Consider the following 15,871-nt stretch of genomic DNA (forward strand, 5'->3'; position numbering starts at 1 on the left):
GGTAATTAATAAACATTGCACGAACAGCAGCTATTCCGCTCTCACAATTCTTGCGGTGGCACGGCACGGCACTCACTCTACCTCTCTCTCTCTTTGAGAGCGAGTAAACAACCGCAACTGCATGAAAATGTTTAGGCCATGGGTTGGGGGTGGCCGGGAGACGTGTCACTCCGCCAGCAGCAAGAACAAAATATCCAGCAGTTGTTGTTGTCTTTACTATTCTTTCATCCACTTTAGTGGAGGAAATCTTTTGGTTTTTGTGCTTCTCATGGGAAGAACATTCACTGCAACAAACACCCACCACAAATGCGTATAGAAACGGCTGCAGCTTGTTAATTAATCCAAAAAAATTTGTTACACTTTTGCACTGCTCACACACGATTTCTGGCACAACATTTGCATTCATTTGTTGTTTTTTTTTATGCACTTTTTCCACCGACGGCGGTCCGCGCGATTTAATTTTTATTACGAGAGCCGCGGCGCGTACAAATGAAACTCAACGTCCTCGCCGCCCGCCGCAATCTGCTGCTGCTGCTGTCAGTCAGCTTGTCGTTCGCTCTCACGCTCAGGTAAAGCTCTCTCTCTCTCTCTCGCTGTCTCTTGTAATTGTTGCTTTTGCTGCGCCTGCGCTCCGTGAGGTGAGGTGAGCGTAGCAGGCGTCTGACTTTTTGAGCTTGGCAATGCTGCCTGACTTTTGGTTTCTGCTGCTGCTGCTTTGTTGTTGTTGTCAAAAACTTAAGCTGCGCTTGGCTCCAACTTTCGCGGGAGCTCCGCCAACGGATGGCGTGCAGCGGTATGTCCACAGTGGGGCAATGTTGGTGGGGGGTATTTAAAGGTGGGAAGTTCTAGGCATACGGAAATTTGGACAAAATGCACGTTCAGCAGACTAGGGTAGGTCTCACTGCATCATTTGCCCCACTGTGCATACTTGTTGTCTCTGTGGCTAGCTTTTGGGCCAGTGTGGCGGAACTTTTGAGAAACCGAAAACTGGTTTTCGTGTTTGGGCCCCATTGTAGACTCCAGGTCTCTCTGTCTGTTTGTTGCTGGTATTGGTATTCTTGGTTTCTTTTTCACTCTGTCTCGTCTCTCTTTGAGCTCTACTTGTTGTTGCCTGCGCTACTGCTGCTGCTGCGGTTTGCCTTTGTTGCTGTTGCTTTTGCGCTTTTGACTTTGTAACACACTTTTTTTGTGTGTTGATTTCGCTCGCCGTTGCTGCGCTGCCACTATGTGACTTTTGATTTTAATAGTTTTTTCTCAGGTTTTTTTTCAATGATTTTGGTTGCTCTTTTTCCACAGTCCACTCACAGTGCATGCTCTTCTGCGTGTTGCGAGTGTTTTTTTGTATTTCGTGGGAATTTGGCAACTTTTTTGTTTTCAACGGTTCCCAAAACCAGCAAAAAGGTCAGGTGTGTCGGTGTGGCCCTTACTTGAGAGAGAATCCCAAGATATTTCTTTGAATTTACTGTTGTTTACCTGGAACCCAACATAACCTCACACTGCCTCCCATGCAACCTCTCTAATTGGCTATAATCGTCTATTGAACCTATTAGCAGGGGCACGAGGTACGAAGCAGGGGGGCTGAGAAATCCAATAAAGCGCAGGGTCGTGTAAAATGAAGAAATGGAAGTGCATACCACCCCAGTCCGACCCAACCCGCTACCTTAAGTGGTAACAGAGTGATTTCCCGCTAAACTGCACTCAAAGGAGGTGCAACGGAAGCGATGGAGCGGCGGATGGGAGGCAGAAGGGGGTGGGGCTCCACGCCCCAATTGAATGGCTTGACACGCGAGCGAATCGCTAGCGAAAAAAACCGCTGGCGCAGCGATGACGAAAATGTTAAGAAACCAACAACACGAAATACAACAGCTACAATGAAAAACTAACACAACAACGGCAACGACGACGAACGGCAGAAAGTTGAATGACATAAAACATCAACTGACCTTCAACTCTGAGACTGAACCTTAGAAAAAAAATGAATAATTTTACACTCACCAACATACAGACAAAGCCAAACACACACCACACGGAAAGAGATAGAGAGGGAGACGCATAGGTATGCAAATGTAGTGTTAGCGACGTCGACGACAAGCAGCGGCGGCGGCGGCGCATGCAACTTTACAGCTTTTACAACGCTCTTTACGAGGCTGTCGGCGAGAGCCAGAGCCTGAGAGAGTGTGGAATGGGGGAGAGCGAAAACGGCAAAGCGCAGTGAGCCATGACAAAAATTGCTGTTGCAACGAAATCCCTACACCACCCTCCACTCCCCCAATACGGACACACACAAACACACACTCCCATACAGATGAGCGCCCAATTGTTCATGATAGCCATATGCAATAGAGATGGAAGAATGTGGCGATGAATCACGAAGCGAGATGCCCTTATCACGTAGTTCAGACAATGGAGATTAGTGTGATTATTATCTTAAATAAATTATTGAGTGTTAACATTTAACATGCTACGTTAATGAACACCCACTACACATTGCGAGGTTAGTGTCTAGAATTGACCTAGATATCGACATAGATAACTGATGGATGCCCACAGTGGCCCATCTCTGAGAGAGCAGTGCTGAGCAGAGAGAGTGCACAATTGCAAGTCTTTTGCGATGACGTAAATAGCAGCGCGGCCATACTTGCCGATACTTGCTCTTGCACTTGGCGGCGACTGCGACGTCAACTGCAACTGCAGCAGCGACAGCGAAAGGGAACTTAGTCAGGGGCCGGAGAGCCTGCGCTTGTCGGAGGAGAGCGCCAACTACCCGTGCAACTACAACTATTACGAAGAGTAGGAGAGAGCAAAGCGGCGGCCTATTTCTCGGTGCATGCTTATTTTTGGCAGTGGCAGAGCAGCGGCAGAGGTGCATTCACTCTCGTTTCGACGCTGTCGTTATTCTTCTTTTTCTTTTTTAAATATTTTTTTTTTGGGTTTTGTTTTAGGGCGTTGTACAATTGAGCAGTTGCAACGGATACATCATGTGATGACGAGGAGGGAGAGACAGTGAAAAAGGGAAAGCTTGCACAACGGGGAGGGAAGGGGGTTGTGTGGGGCTACAATGTAACGCATGCATGACATTTCCACCTGTGTAAATGACATGTGCAGGTAGGTCAACTCTGGTTATTAGATGAGATCGCAGATGGTGGGGTCTGGTTAGCAGCGGATGGAAATCCAGGGGGCAAAATGTGTTATTGTTTAGATCGATAAGGGGTGTAATTTCAGAATGTTCTAGTTATATAATTTAAATGTTTAGCAGTAATTCAAGAAACGCATTGGAAGCCATTATCTTATGATTGAGTGCCTATAATGCATTAAAGTAAAATTCGTCTTTCTTTTCTAATATCCAACGAGGTTACCCACAGCAAAATTTGAATCAATGAATATCAATATGTAATACGATATAAACTCTTAACCACAGAGCAGAAACAATCCCCAATCAAACCTCATTAACACCAGAGGAGTCCTCCAGAATGCCACCACCTCCTTCGTTTATTGACATTTTAAGCGGCAGACATTTCCTCATGTTTTATGCATGTTGCCAGACAATTCCCCGGACATTGAATTCCCTTACTTAACGGGTATTTTTCGATGAGGATGCGATGAGGATGGGGTGCAAGCAGTGGACCTGACCCCACACCCAGCCTAACGGACAATGGGGGGCAACTGTTTAAAAGTTCAAAGCTTTCAAGACTAACACACACCCCGTTCCGCTGCCAGGGAAAACGCCCACATGGACGCCTTGGGGGCCATCATGACGCTACATTCCTTGCTGCATCCTTGACCCAAACAATGCGCCAATTTGTGGGCCAATGGCTGGGGGCGGAGGTGGTGGTGTTGCCATCTTGGGGGATGGGCCGAGCCTAACGAAGTGAAAAGTTAAGTTGAATGCAAAGAAAAGCACTCCCGTTCTGTCGGGGACAGGGGTTGGCTGCGGGGCCTGGCAATGACCAAGTGGAAAGGTCTACCACCTGCCAGCCATCATGGCGACGCTGAGGCAAGGACGTGGCCCCTCCAGTCTCAGTTTCAGTCTCGACAAGCCGTTAAATGGAATTGAAAATGTTGCAGAAAATCAATAAATTTCACTTGTGCCGCTGCACAAGACTGCCGCGAATTTCGTTTTCAACTTTTGGCATGCCCGGTGTTAGCCAGGTTTACAGATAAGTTTCTTAGCTATTCTCTTTTTCCCCCATGTTTTATGGCCTGCATTTTGTAGTCAGTTCCAGTTCCAGTTCCAGCCCCAGGCCAGACAAGAGACTATGATATGAATGCCCCAGACATGGTTAAGGGAGTGCAAAACCCCTAATATGATGTCACGCCATTGAAGTCGAATGGGTGGGAGAAAACACAGGAGTGGCCCAACTCCGACCCATCATAAGCGCCATGGAAAATTCTGAATACTCTTTGGCCTATAACAACTCTCGCCAACAGCCTGTGGTATGTGGGTTTCAGGTGCGTGATGGGAAAACAAACGGAGCGAAAAGTTTGTTCAAATGTAGAATTTAAAGTTGAAACCAGCCCCATGAGAACCAACAGCGGCAGGATGTGGACTATCCCCTGGAGTACTCTTGAAACGAGGCAAACAACTTGTAATGCCGAACGGAAGTAAGGTGAGAGCTGGAAGGGAATGCAGCGGAAACGAACATGGCGACCGGGCCTCCGCTGTCCATCATGGCTGTTTCCGTCTAGCAAATATTTAACATTTCAGTACAGAGCTTACCCTTAAATAATAGCAAACTTTAATGAAGCCTCCATATAAGCAACAAAAATCATTAAATTATCGTATTCTTCTTCGTCCAAAACGAGTTTATGCTATGATACTTGTGATAATGACGTCAGTATTATGTACATATTTATGTATATGAATGCCCAGTCAATGAGCTTGCATAAATTATAAGAGTCTTACTATAACCTGAGCCCCAACAGATCTTCAACAAGCTCAAGCTCATCATTTGTTCAAAGCTCGTTTTAATAGGCACATGATGTGATGGCGGGGATTGGGGTTGGTCTGGTCAGTGCCACTTCTCAATGAAAATAAACATCACAACATAAGATATAAACGATATTATACAATTTCTAATCAGCCGAACGGTTTCTATGTGTCTTTATGCCGGTCGTTCTCAACCGGTCCTGTGGCGCAATGGATAACGCGTCTGACTACGGATCAGAAGATTCCAGGTTCGACTCCTGGCAGGATCGCACAGATTAACTTTTTTTTTCATCTCTTTTTTTAGCAAAAATTTTATTAGCATAGGAGTAAAAAGGTATATTATCTTTCTGGTGGGTTCTGCGTTGAAAGTACCCAGCAGAGAAATAGTTCAAAGCTGTACATTTAAAATATAATCCTCTAACAATATATTAAATACTTTCGAAAGAAAGGCTTCTAAGGGGATCTACCCATTTCTTTATTGAAGTTAGCTTTCTCTATAAGTTTACTAGAATTTTACGATATTTCAGCAGCCTCCGTGGCGCAATTGGTTAGCGCGTTCGGCTGTTAACCGAAAGGTTGGTGGTTCGAGTCCACCCGGGGGCGGATTTAATTTTTTTTTTGTAATGCTAAACTAAACCCATGTTATGGTCTACATTTATTTAGCATTAATATATTAATATAGGAAATGGAAAATCTCTGTCCTATCCAGGTAAAAAACATGGGTATTTAAATAGATCTTACAGTCATTTACAGAACTATTCTTCCAAGTTCTGGAAATACTCTGATATTCTGGGAGACTTTCTGGGAAAATGAATATTTGACACAGCGTCGTCATCGGCCTCCGTGGCGCAATTGGTTAGCGCGTTCGGCTGTTAACCGAAAGGTTGGTGGTTCGAGTCCACCCGGGGGCGGCACAACTTTTTTGTCAAATTTTTTCTTTTTTATTTCGATAAACCGAAGGTGGCGGGATCGCGTTCATGCTGATATCAATCCAAGGTCGCAATCACGAAACCCGCAGAGCAGCTCGATGTAAATATATATGTTTTGTAACTTCCTCTCTTCTACCCCTCTTCTTCTGACTACGACGCCAGTTGTGGATCCAGTTTGTACAATAACATTTTGCGCGCTGGGTCACTCCGCTGTAAATTTATGCAGTGCAATGGACTAGAGGCGATGGCGATCCAACTGCATTTATGTAAAGCGTTTCGTCACGATTCGCGCTGAAGGAGGAAATGGCAAATGAATTGGAATCAGCAGAATCGGCAGATGGGATGATGAGTTGTGTTACAACCCCTGAAAATGCAATGGGAAAGAGAAGCGGAGGGGCGAACTTGTACATACATATGTATGTATATATTTTTCATGGCTAGTTTTCTGAAATCTCACGTAACTGAGTCTACACCACGTCTGCCAATTAGAACCCTCATATGGCATACAAAAGCAATAATAAATAACAGCTTCTAATGGCAACTATAACATGTATGGGTACGCCAAACATACATATATAAAAACATATATGTATATAACTGGGGTTGCATACAGTGCGTGAAAACATTGTATAGCTATAACTTTTGAGCACAAAATCTGACTCAAATCGGTAAGATTAGGTTATAGATTCCTAGATCTATAGCTTAAAGCTAAATTTCATTCTTCCTAAAAGTGTACACTGTCTCCTATTATATAATTATGGCAAGCACTGTATGCGAGTACATTAAAATATTGCAACGTTTTGTTTTAGCTCTGGCCACAAATTCGCTTTGATTGCAGTGCATTAACCGCATTTTACGCCATATAAACAAAATAGTCGCCATCTCATATAGGAAACCATATCTATAGTATACTACTAAATAGTCTCTGTAAATGTGAATGTGTGCGGTTTTATTTTTAAGGTTAAGTTCAGTCATTCGCCTCGTTTCGTTTTATTTGCATGACAAACAAAACGTTTTTAATATTTGGACGTCGTCCCGTTGCTTTCGGTTCGGTTCGGCCATTCAAATATCCAAGTTATGCATACAATGATTTTTTTTTTGCATTTTCTAAACGTGCTTTTATTTGCATTTTCCTGCTAGCCGCAGCCCCAGCCCCAGACGATTAGACACGGGCTGCGTCAGCTTTAGCCCGCGACAGTGTTTTATTTCAATATGTAAATACTCGCATTTTCCACAGACTCGAGTATTGTTTCAACTCCAGTCTCCTCGGTCAGGTCTATGGACTGCCTTCATTAGAGGCTTTCAGGCAATGCAGCTCCGTTGTAACTGCACTCGGATCAGATTCATGGCACGATTGTCAAGGCCAACTGATAAAAATAGAGGAGGAAAACTAAACCATAAAGGGAGATTAAAATAAAAAAAAAAAAAAAGTTGTTTCGCCGGGTTGGCGCCAGCCATTGGGCGTCGAACCCAACGACCGTAAGATTGAAATAGTCAATATATAAATTGACAATCATGTCTCTTTACCGACTGAGCTAGCCGGGCAGTGTAACCAGGGATGGCCAATAGATCTTGCTGAAATTCTAGGATTGAAGATTTAGAAAATGATCGTGAATATTTCTAGTCTTCTGAACTCTATTTTTGAATTTAAATGACATATATTTTACAACGAATTTTTAATGATTATAAAAGTTAGCCGCATATCAGGTGGACAAAACTAAAAAACAACTATTTTCCTGTAGAGAAAAAGTATTTAAAATATTTAAAAAGTTTGGGTGAGTAGCAAATTTTAGTAATTTTGATTTTCAATATTCAGATAATAGTTTCTTCAATCTATTCAAAAAGCACAAGTCTTTTCCTTGAACTTTACTTTTTTTCTACTTGATGTACATATTTTCGATACGGAGAGTGTCTTAAAACATTATGGCACTATTACCATATCCCTTGGAACATTCAGAGGCAAAAACAATTCAAGACCGGAACTACATAAAAAAAGAAAGTATGGCCCATGAGGGGATCGAACCCGCGACCTTCGCGTTATTAGCACGACGCTCTAACCAACTGAGCTAATGGGCCTCATAACGCCATCTTGTATTCGGGATGGCTTTCACATAACGGTCAGACGAATATATTTAAAACAAAACGTATAATTTTATCTATCTTGCCCAACTTCAAGGTAAAATAAATATTTAAAAATTATAGAAAAAAATACCTCCTGGCCCATGGGGGGATCGAACCCGCGGCCTTCGCGTTATTAGCACGACGCTCTAACCAGCTGAGCTAATGGGCCTCATAACGCCATCTTGTTTGTAGGACTTGTTCAAATATATATCTATTAAACTAATAAATATTTATTGCAGATAAGACAAGCTATATCTCTCTTTCAAATAGAGAGTGACAATAACCATACACAAATTTTAATGGAGGCAATGATTCCTATAAATACATGAAGGATCTTTTAGTGATATTCCTTATCGATCAATTGAGATTTCGGTTGAATTCCTATCTTCGAGTTATTGATAACAGCCCGGCTAGCTCAGTCGGTAGAGCATGAGACTCTTAATCTCAGGGTCGTGGGTTCGAGCCCCACGTTGGGCGAAATATCATTTTTTTTAAATTTGTTTCGGACATTTCAAATCTCAATTTTATGTTATATTATTACAAAAAATTGATTTTACTGCAAATGATTTTTCTTCTATTCTCTTGCTCATGCTTTAATCAAAGTTCCGCTTGTTTTACTGTGGGAACCTACCTCAACATATTTGGCCTTGTCTGTGGCAGTCCCACAGGCTGCCAGTGGCATACTGATTGAGAGTGGGTGAGGAGGCGGTGGACAACATAATGCGTGATGCGCCTACCCAGGGGGCATGGGGAAAGAGAAACGGAGCAGCATGTGCGCAGCAACCGCCACCGACAGCATAAACAATTTGTCTGCACAAATAAGCTTTGCTTTGGATGTTTTTTCTCTTTTCTTTTCTTTCAATTTGTTTGCACATAATGAATTTTCTTGAAAATGTTCATCAAATGCTCTTTCTACGAACAATTGTAACCCAAAATCACACGAATAACAGCTTTAGATTCATCAGATTTCTTAGATCAACTATACAGGAATCGATTTACATATCATCCAAATTGAAAGTTGTCCACAATAAATTACATATCTTATTTTTTTTCTTCTTAAAATACGATATCATCGTGTGTATCAATATGCTCCACTGCCTGAATCGTAGGGCAACAGAAACCGTCTGCCAGGCTGATTATCTGCACCACCGTCTGTCCGTTTCTCCCCCATGGATGGTCCCACACGAGTCTTCATCAGCTTCTGCTCTAGCTCCAACTTTGGTCTGTCTATCGGCCTCTCTCTCTCTCTCTCACTCTGTGTATTTTGTTTTGTTTCCTTTCTCACATTGTTTCGTTTTAATATTTTATAGCAAATTACTTGGCCGAAGGCAAGAGGCGGCGTCAGACAGAACAGGGTATGGTAGGGAGTTTGTCATGACTGCCACTGCCACCGCCACCGCCACCCCCATTACCATTTCCATTTCCACAGCCTTCGTTGGGATACCCATTCCCAGAGCCCTGCATCCACTGCATTGAGGTAGGCGCGTAATTTTATACATCGTTTCCATTAGGAAGCAGTAAAATGTGCTACAGCCAGACAATAGGTCCGCCGGGCGGCCAAGAAAACAATTCAACTCTGGGAAGAGCGATACGCAGACACAAATAGGGACAGGTCCGCAGATAGCGACAATGATACCGAAAGGTATGGAAGGGTGGGTGGGCAACCGTCCAGAGTGTGTCTAGGAGTCTAGACGGGGCTACAAATAAATCAATGTGCGACGGTGCCACGTGTACAGAGTTTTTTGGTTTTGGTTCTCGGCTCGCGGTTCCAACTTTGAGCTTCGCACGCCACCAAGTACACAGCCCGGCTAGCTCAGTCGGTAGAGCATGAGACTCTTAATCTCAGGGTCGTGGGTTCGAGCCCCACGTTGGGCGAAAACAATTGCTCTATTCTATTCTCTAATAATTGTTATAACATACATTAAGCCCTGTAATTTGCAATATTTAGTTTGAAAGTACAACAAAATAGTCCTGAATACATAAACATACTGACAATTAATAGATGATTTCATAAACAAATTCATCGTCAAGTTATGATATTGAATATTTTATTGAAGCAAGATTATGTGGAAACAAACACCGACTCGAACTGCCGGAGTCATGGCTGGACGCCAACACACAGCCCGGCTAGCTCAGTCGGTAGAGCATGAGACTCTTAATCTCAGGGTCGTGGGTTCGAGCCCCACGTTGGGCGAAGAATCTTTTTTTTCTATATCTACATATATTTTTGTCGTCTGTTATGTAACTAATATTTATACTAAGCAAGCTAGCTAACAAATGCTTAAATTTTTCATATGGCAGAAGCCGAACAACAGGCCCATTAGCTCAGCTGGTTAGAGCGTCGTGCTAATAACGCGAAGGCCGCGGGTTCGATCCCCCCATGGGCCAGGAGATTTTTTTGGTTATTTTTCTATCATTATCTATCTATCTTGGTAGGTTTTTTTTTGGGATATTAAACAATTCCCGTGAATTTAATAAATATTTTACTTTTCCTTACCAGGATTTTCTTCAAAAGAAAGAGAAAATTGCTTTGTTTTAATCAATAACGATCACCTTATCTTATGTTATGTTATCTGTTCAATACGACCCGCAGTGAGAATCAATGACGAAAATGAACAGGGCCAGGAAGAACTTTAGATCGAACCAGCGATATAGACGTTGATTAAAAATATGAAAAAATTTTATATATTTTAATCATTAAAGATAAGTTAGGATTCTTCCCCGCACGCATTGATTAATCGAGATCCACTGAGAGCATCGATTTACAAAAATATTGACAAAAAAGAGAATCAACTCTGGCCCATGGGGGGATCGAACCCGCGGCCTTCGCGTTATTAGCACGACGCTCTAACCAGCTGAGCTAATGGGCCATGTGATCACAGTGGTCAATTTGTCCGAAATCAGCCTTTCGGAGCTAAACAAAACATAATAGAATTTCAATTGGTTAACTTACCAATAGGATGATTGGTGTTTACTTTTGACTGAAACTGTTATCTATAGTAGTTTTAATTTATTGCACGTTGAAGACAGAAATCGATCGCCATATCACTGTAATAAATAGAAAAAATCTTGTATCAAAAATAAAACACACAACCAAGTACTAGCATGTCACAAAACGCATCAATGAAATATATTTTCCCATGCATACAACATGAAAGGAAAACTAATGAAGAAATAAAGAGAAAAGACGCAGAAGAAGGGAGAGAAAATGGGTGGAGAGCGTAGAGCGAAGAATGCATGCCCCTCGTAGATACAAAATGAAGTGATATGGGGGCCATGCGGCGGCGGTGGAGAATCGAGAGCCGACGCAATACGTTTTCTGTGGTGTAGGTTAGGGCAAAAAAAGCTACCCCACGCACACACACAAGTGTACAGGGATACAGATATGTACATATGTACGTGCGATAGGGGTGGACGGGGGTGCATACTCGTAACTTCAATAGGCCCGTCCCGTCAGACAACTTGCAATTGTCGAAGAATGAGCGTAGAAACAGGCAGACGGGGCAAAAGAGCTGCATCAGATGAAAGCAAAATGCTGAAGAATTGCAACGAAGCAGACTACGACCGGATGACGATGAGGAGGAGGTGGTGCTGTGGCGGTGTGTTGGTGAGGTGGTGTGGTGGGGACAGACGCCGAGGAGAGGCAGGCACTCTGCCCGATGTCAGGGGCATGAAGTTGCAATGAAAATGAAATTGCAAGCGGCCCATAGACATAGACAGGCGGGATATTTATACATGTCTGTCGCTGTCTGTGTGGCGTATCCGTGTATCTGTGTGTGGTGCACATTATATTTAGTTGCTTGTGTCTGGTTCTACTGCATTCTATGCGGCAGTTTCTAGATATGTATCTGCGAGATACATTTCAGTCGGGTAGAGAGCCCAGCGAGAACTCTGCTGAACACCCAACACACTTCTCTCTGCGCTATTTTCGCTTTCAACGGCCGTTTTGGAAGATGCGACTGACGGACGAAGTTGCAACCCAAAATGGAGGACGAAGATGTGTGTAGCATGTAGTGTAGTATGCTGCCAGACCAGTTTCCGATTGTTGCAGGTTAATGGGGCTCTGAAGAGGGGCCTGCTTCCAAGCCAAGAATAGACTTTTATGGAGGGCTCTATTTCTCGTCTCCTGAGTTTTCAACTCTCACTTAACCAGTCTTGAATAAAGCTGACATCTTTTGTGGCTTGCATATTGTTCTGAGTGCTTCTACCAAACGACTTTATTTTAACATCGATAGTTCTACTTCTATTCACCGAAGTCTTACTTGGGGAAATGTAAAGGTCAATATTTATATAATTTTTACATTTGACTGTAAAGCTGAAATATTGTAAGGAAATTACACATTTTACGGCACTTGTAAGTCCAAAGTACTTGAAGTACCTCTACAATCTAGACCTGCATCAACTTCACTACCGACTACGAGTAATTTCCACCCAAAGGAAATATTAAATTAACAAAAAACAAGTTATTACTCCCTAAAGTACTCGCGAAATCTCTAATTACAGTGTTAAAAAGATTCGTTTGTTGCAGAACTATGCTGGGCTTCATATACCATTAAGTGGAAATCGGTATTAAGTGGAGAACCTCTAGAGTCTAGACTCTTGCATTAACTACCAATAGCTGGATAAGGAGTTGGGATGTGGTGGGGTGGAGTAGTACAAGTCGCTAAACGAGTTAACCGCGTCGCCAGCAGAGGCAGTGGCAGCGAAGCGACGCCTCTATGGAGGCCTACAAACACACATAGGAAACGAGAAGAACGTGGGCAGAAAGAGAGCCAGTGAAGGAGAATGAGAGAGAGAGACGACGACGACGACAAGCAAGACGGAGGGAATCACACGAACGGAGAGCTCATGAATGTAGTGGTCTATGTAAATGGAGAAAACGACCAGCTAAACAAACAGCAAGAACAACAAAACTACAGCAAGTAGAATGAGAAGAAGAAGAAGTAAAACAACAACAAATTATTGCTGTTACGCTTTGACACAGCTTTTCGTTCGCTTTCAGCCGAAGCAGACGATGAAAACAAAAAAGTACGTAAAAAAAGACCGACGAAGAGCGGCATAAAGTAGAAAAAAAACAGCCAGCCAAAAGCGAAACATCAGATAGCAAAGAGAAACAGAGAGAAGACACTCCACCCACACTTCACTCCGCCAAAAAAGAAGATGGGATGCAACTTACCGCAAAGTAAACGGTAGATGGAACACAACACAAATATTATTTACATTTAACACTTTGTATTTTTGTGTTTTACATAGAACTCGACACACACAGGCACAGGCACACAAACACACACTTGCAGGCAGCTTCCGATAGTTATTCTGCCACTGAGTTTAAGGCCGACTATGTCCCTAGTTAAGCGCACTTTTCTTATAAACACACACCACACTTCTTTTACTCATAAACAATTTATAAGAGCGATTATTTTCGAGTGTTTTCTGTTATTTTGTTGGTATTGGATTCGGAAACCGTAACACCGCAGGATGATTTGTGCGACTTATATCAACGGACTTTTCTGAATTCAGAAACAAATTCGACGCAATCTTTCCGTTTTGTTCCCCGCGGCACGGCACGTTCATTCCGTTCACGAGTTGGGAAATGTTTCATTCATGTTCAGTTTGGGGGCGGCAAGGCCGATTCAAATACACCCGCTTTCAAATGTTGCACGCCACATGTGGCTAGAAAACATGCTGCCGGCAAGGAATGGACCACAAGTAAACCGGCCCAGAAAATACAAAGCATGCAAGGTAAAATCCACCCTATTACTTAACATGCTGTGTAGGTTTACAAGAGGAGCTCATTTTTGCGATTCAAGAATGAGTGCGTTGGGGCACTGCCGCTGCCGCTGCCGCTTGCTTTGGGGCCTTTGGTTGGGGCTCCCAGCAGAGGAACTGCTTGCAGTCGATAATAATGTTTTTGCCCTGAATGATAAAGCTGCTTGCGCAGATGTAAAGCTTTTGTCATTCGAATTCCAACCGGTCCTGTGGCGCAATGGATAACGCGTCTGACTACGGATCAGAAGATTCCAGGTTCGACTCCTGGCAGGATCGCAAAAATATCTTTTTTACATTTTTTTTTATTTAAAGCATTTGTAAATTCGAATATATTAAGATATGTTTTAAAATATTCTCGTGTGCAATATGTTGTCAAAATGATTTCCTAAAATTTTCTAAATATTTTCCAACTCAAAACGAAAGACAAAAAAATTTAAAAAAAAATTTGTTTTCGCCCAACGTGGGGCTCGAACCCACGACCCTGAGATTAAGAGTCTCATGCTCTACCGACTGAGCTAGCCGGGCATTTGTGCAGACGACGGCAAAGTTTATTTCTCAAATGCGTTGCATACCACAGCTTTTGACGTGCCATTGATTTGGTTTAGGCTAGTTTCTTTATTCATGTAGAACTTACGATTTTGGACAGCTTTGCTATTATATTATTACAATAATGTGCAGGTTCATTTGCAAAGCCAATATTAATGAAAAGCTCATATTAAAAAGCTTATAAAACTTCACAACCATTGTGCTTGAAGATGCTATACGGTCCTGTGGCGCAATGGATAACGCGTCTGACTACGGATCAGAAGATTCCAGGTTCGACTCCTGGCAGGATCGATATTTTTTTTAAGTTTCTTTAACAGTTTTAAACTTTTTATCAAGAAACACACGTTTTGTTTTTGTAGCCCCTGAGAGAATGCAACTGGCTTGTACTTCACACCCCCATGTACATGTACGTGTTTAAGTGACTCTTTGACATTTTTGCATCCTGCAATCACCCCAGGCGTGGAGCAGTGCCACGGCCACGGACATGATGGGGATTCGGGATTCAATGACAAAATGCAGCTGCGGTGGCTCAGCGCAAATCAAATGGTGTCGTGTGGAGAGCGTGTGGATTATGTGGCGCTTTATGTTAAACAGCTGAAAGTTTCCACTCACCAACCAGAGGGGTTAGATAAGGGACGCCAAGGACATTTAAGGTGAGATTTAAACAATACCCTTCGGGGGACAGTACTGCTTTTGTGCGTTTGTAAATTTATTTGGACAATCCTACATATATCAAGAAGCAATGGGTTTTCTATGCATGTATGCAAAAAAAAGCACCAAGACAAATTTTTGAAAATTAAAGAAAATTATTTAAATATTTACAAAAAATTCGATCCTGCCAGGAGTCGAACCTGGAATCTTCTGATCCGTAGTCAGACGCGTTATCCATTGCGCCACAGGACCATATGGTTCTGGGGCGCAAAAAAACACGTTTCTTTTATGCCTCATTAGATATTTTCAATTAAAAAATTGGGTGAAAATTATATCATAGACGCATTGCCCTTAATATGTAGAATCCAAAGTATTTGAAAAATGGATCTATGCTCAACCATTTTGTATGTGACTTGAATATCAAAATATATTTTAAATGAATATTGAAATATTTAGAATCAAAAACCAATTTTGGATTGCTTTTGTAGAAGCAATATGGAGGAAAAAAAACAAGTCGATCCTGCCAGGAGTCGAACCTGGAATCTTCTGATCCGTAGTCAGACGCGTTATCCATTGCGCCACAGGACCGTTGAGTCATGCCGGCGCTAAGCTTTACTTAAGCCCACAGCATAATCGGTTTTGGGAACGGTGATCAGGTCTATTTTTAGATCAGTTAAGAAACAATTAAAACACGTGAATAAATAAAATGAAAAAAACGAGAATAAACTCAAGAATACGAGTATGCAAAGGTGAGAAAGACAGATGGATCGAGAGAGAGAGGGACAGCTCTATCGATCGTATGACCCGAAAGAGCCATCAACAAATGTATAGCAAATGTAACCATGCTACAAGTACTACTCAATCATTCAAAAGTCAAAAGAATAATCAAACAATAATACGAATAAAGAAACCAAAACAAATGATAGCG

General features: G+C 42.4%; 1 protein-coding gene and 15 non-coding genes across 16 annotated transcripts in view; 9 read left to right on the forward strand and 7 right to left on the reverse strand.

Moving 5' to 3' along the window:
- The window catches only part of LOC111077611 (ecdysone receptor), a 70,362-nt gene extending 69,871 nt beyond the window's left edge, over positions 1-491 (reverse strand). The window contains exon 1 of the mRNA XM_041592077.1: positions 302-491. The gene's annotated coding sequence lies outside the window, so the exon portion shown is untranslated. The remainder of the gene's footprint in view (positions 1-301) is intronic.
- A 4,632-nt stretch (positions 492-5,123) lies between these two features.
- Positions 5,124-5,196, forward strand: Trnar-acg. The gene has a single exon. It is a non-coding gene; the product is annotated as a tRNA-Arg (tRNA).
- Positions 5,197-5,456: 260 nt separating this feature from the next.
- Positions 5,457-5,530, forward strand: Trnan-guu. Its single transcript has one exon. It is a non-coding gene; the product is annotated as a tRNA-Asn (tRNA).
- Positions 5,531-5,764: 234 nt separating this feature from the next.
- Positions 5,765-5,838, forward strand: Trnan-guu. Its single transcript has one exon. It is a non-coding gene; the product is annotated as a tRNA-Asn (tRNA).
- Positions 5,839-7,858: 2,020 nt separating this feature from the next.
- Trnai-aau lies at positions 7,859-7,932 on the reverse strand. The gene has a single exon. It is a non-coding gene; the product is annotated as a tRNA-Ile (tRNA).
- Positions 7,933-8,072: 140 nt separating this feature from the next.
- On the reverse strand, positions 8,073-8,146 carry Trnai-aau. Its single transcript has one exon. It is a non-coding gene; the product is annotated as a tRNA-Ile (tRNA).
- A 235-nt stretch (positions 8,147-8,381) lies between these two features.
- Positions 8,382-8,454, forward strand: Trnak-cuu. The gene has a single exon. It is a non-coding gene; the product is annotated as a tRNA-Lys (tRNA).
- Positions 8,455-9,779: 1,325 nt separating this feature from the next.
- On the forward strand, positions 9,780-9,852 carry Trnak-cuu. Its single transcript has one exon. It is a non-coding gene; the product is annotated as a tRNA-Lys (tRNA).
- A 246-nt stretch (positions 9,853-10,098) lies between these two features.
- On the forward strand, positions 10,099-10,171 carry Trnak-cuu. Its single transcript has one exon. It is a non-coding gene; the product is annotated as a tRNA-Lys (tRNA).
- Positions 10,172-10,291: 120 nt separating this feature from the next.
- Positions 10,292-10,365, forward strand: Trnai-aau. The gene has a single exon. It is a non-coding gene; the product is annotated as a tRNA-Ile (tRNA).
- A 408-nt stretch (positions 10,366-10,773) lies between these two features.
- On the reverse strand, positions 10,774-10,847 carry Trnai-aau. The gene has a single exon. It is a non-coding gene; the product is annotated as a tRNA-Ile (tRNA).
- Positions 10,848-13,949: 3,102 nt separating this feature from the next.
- On the forward strand, positions 13,950-14,022 carry Trnar-acg. Its single transcript has one exon. It is a non-coding gene; the product is annotated as a tRNA-Arg (tRNA).
- Positions 14,023-14,198: 176 nt separating this feature from the next.
- Trnak-cuu lies at positions 14,199-14,271 on the reverse strand. Its single transcript has one exon. It is a non-coding gene; the product is annotated as a tRNA-Lys (tRNA).
- Positions 14,272-14,510: 239 nt separating this feature from the next.
- Trnar-acg lies at positions 14,511-14,583 on the forward strand. Its single transcript has one exon. It is a non-coding gene; the product is annotated as a tRNA-Arg (tRNA).
- A 539-nt stretch (positions 14,584-15,122) lies between these two features.
- Trnar-acg lies at positions 15,123-15,195 on the reverse strand. Its single transcript has one exon. It is a non-coding gene; the product is annotated as a tRNA-Arg (tRNA).
- A 263-nt stretch (positions 15,196-15,458) lies between these two features.
- Positions 15,459-15,531, reverse strand: Trnar-acg. Its single transcript has one exon. It is a non-coding gene; the product is annotated as a tRNA-Arg (tRNA).
- Between the last annotated feature and the right edge of the window lie 340 nt (positions 15,532-15,871).

This window comes from Drosophila obscura, unplaced genomic scaffold, assembly GCF_018151105.1.
Source record: "Drosophila obscura isolate BZ-5 IFL unplaced genomic scaffold, ASM1815110v1 contig_17, whole genome shotgun sequence".
Classification (NCBI taxonomy): Eukaryota; Metazoa; Arthropoda; class Insecta; order Diptera; family Drosophilidae; genus Drosophila; species Drosophila obscura.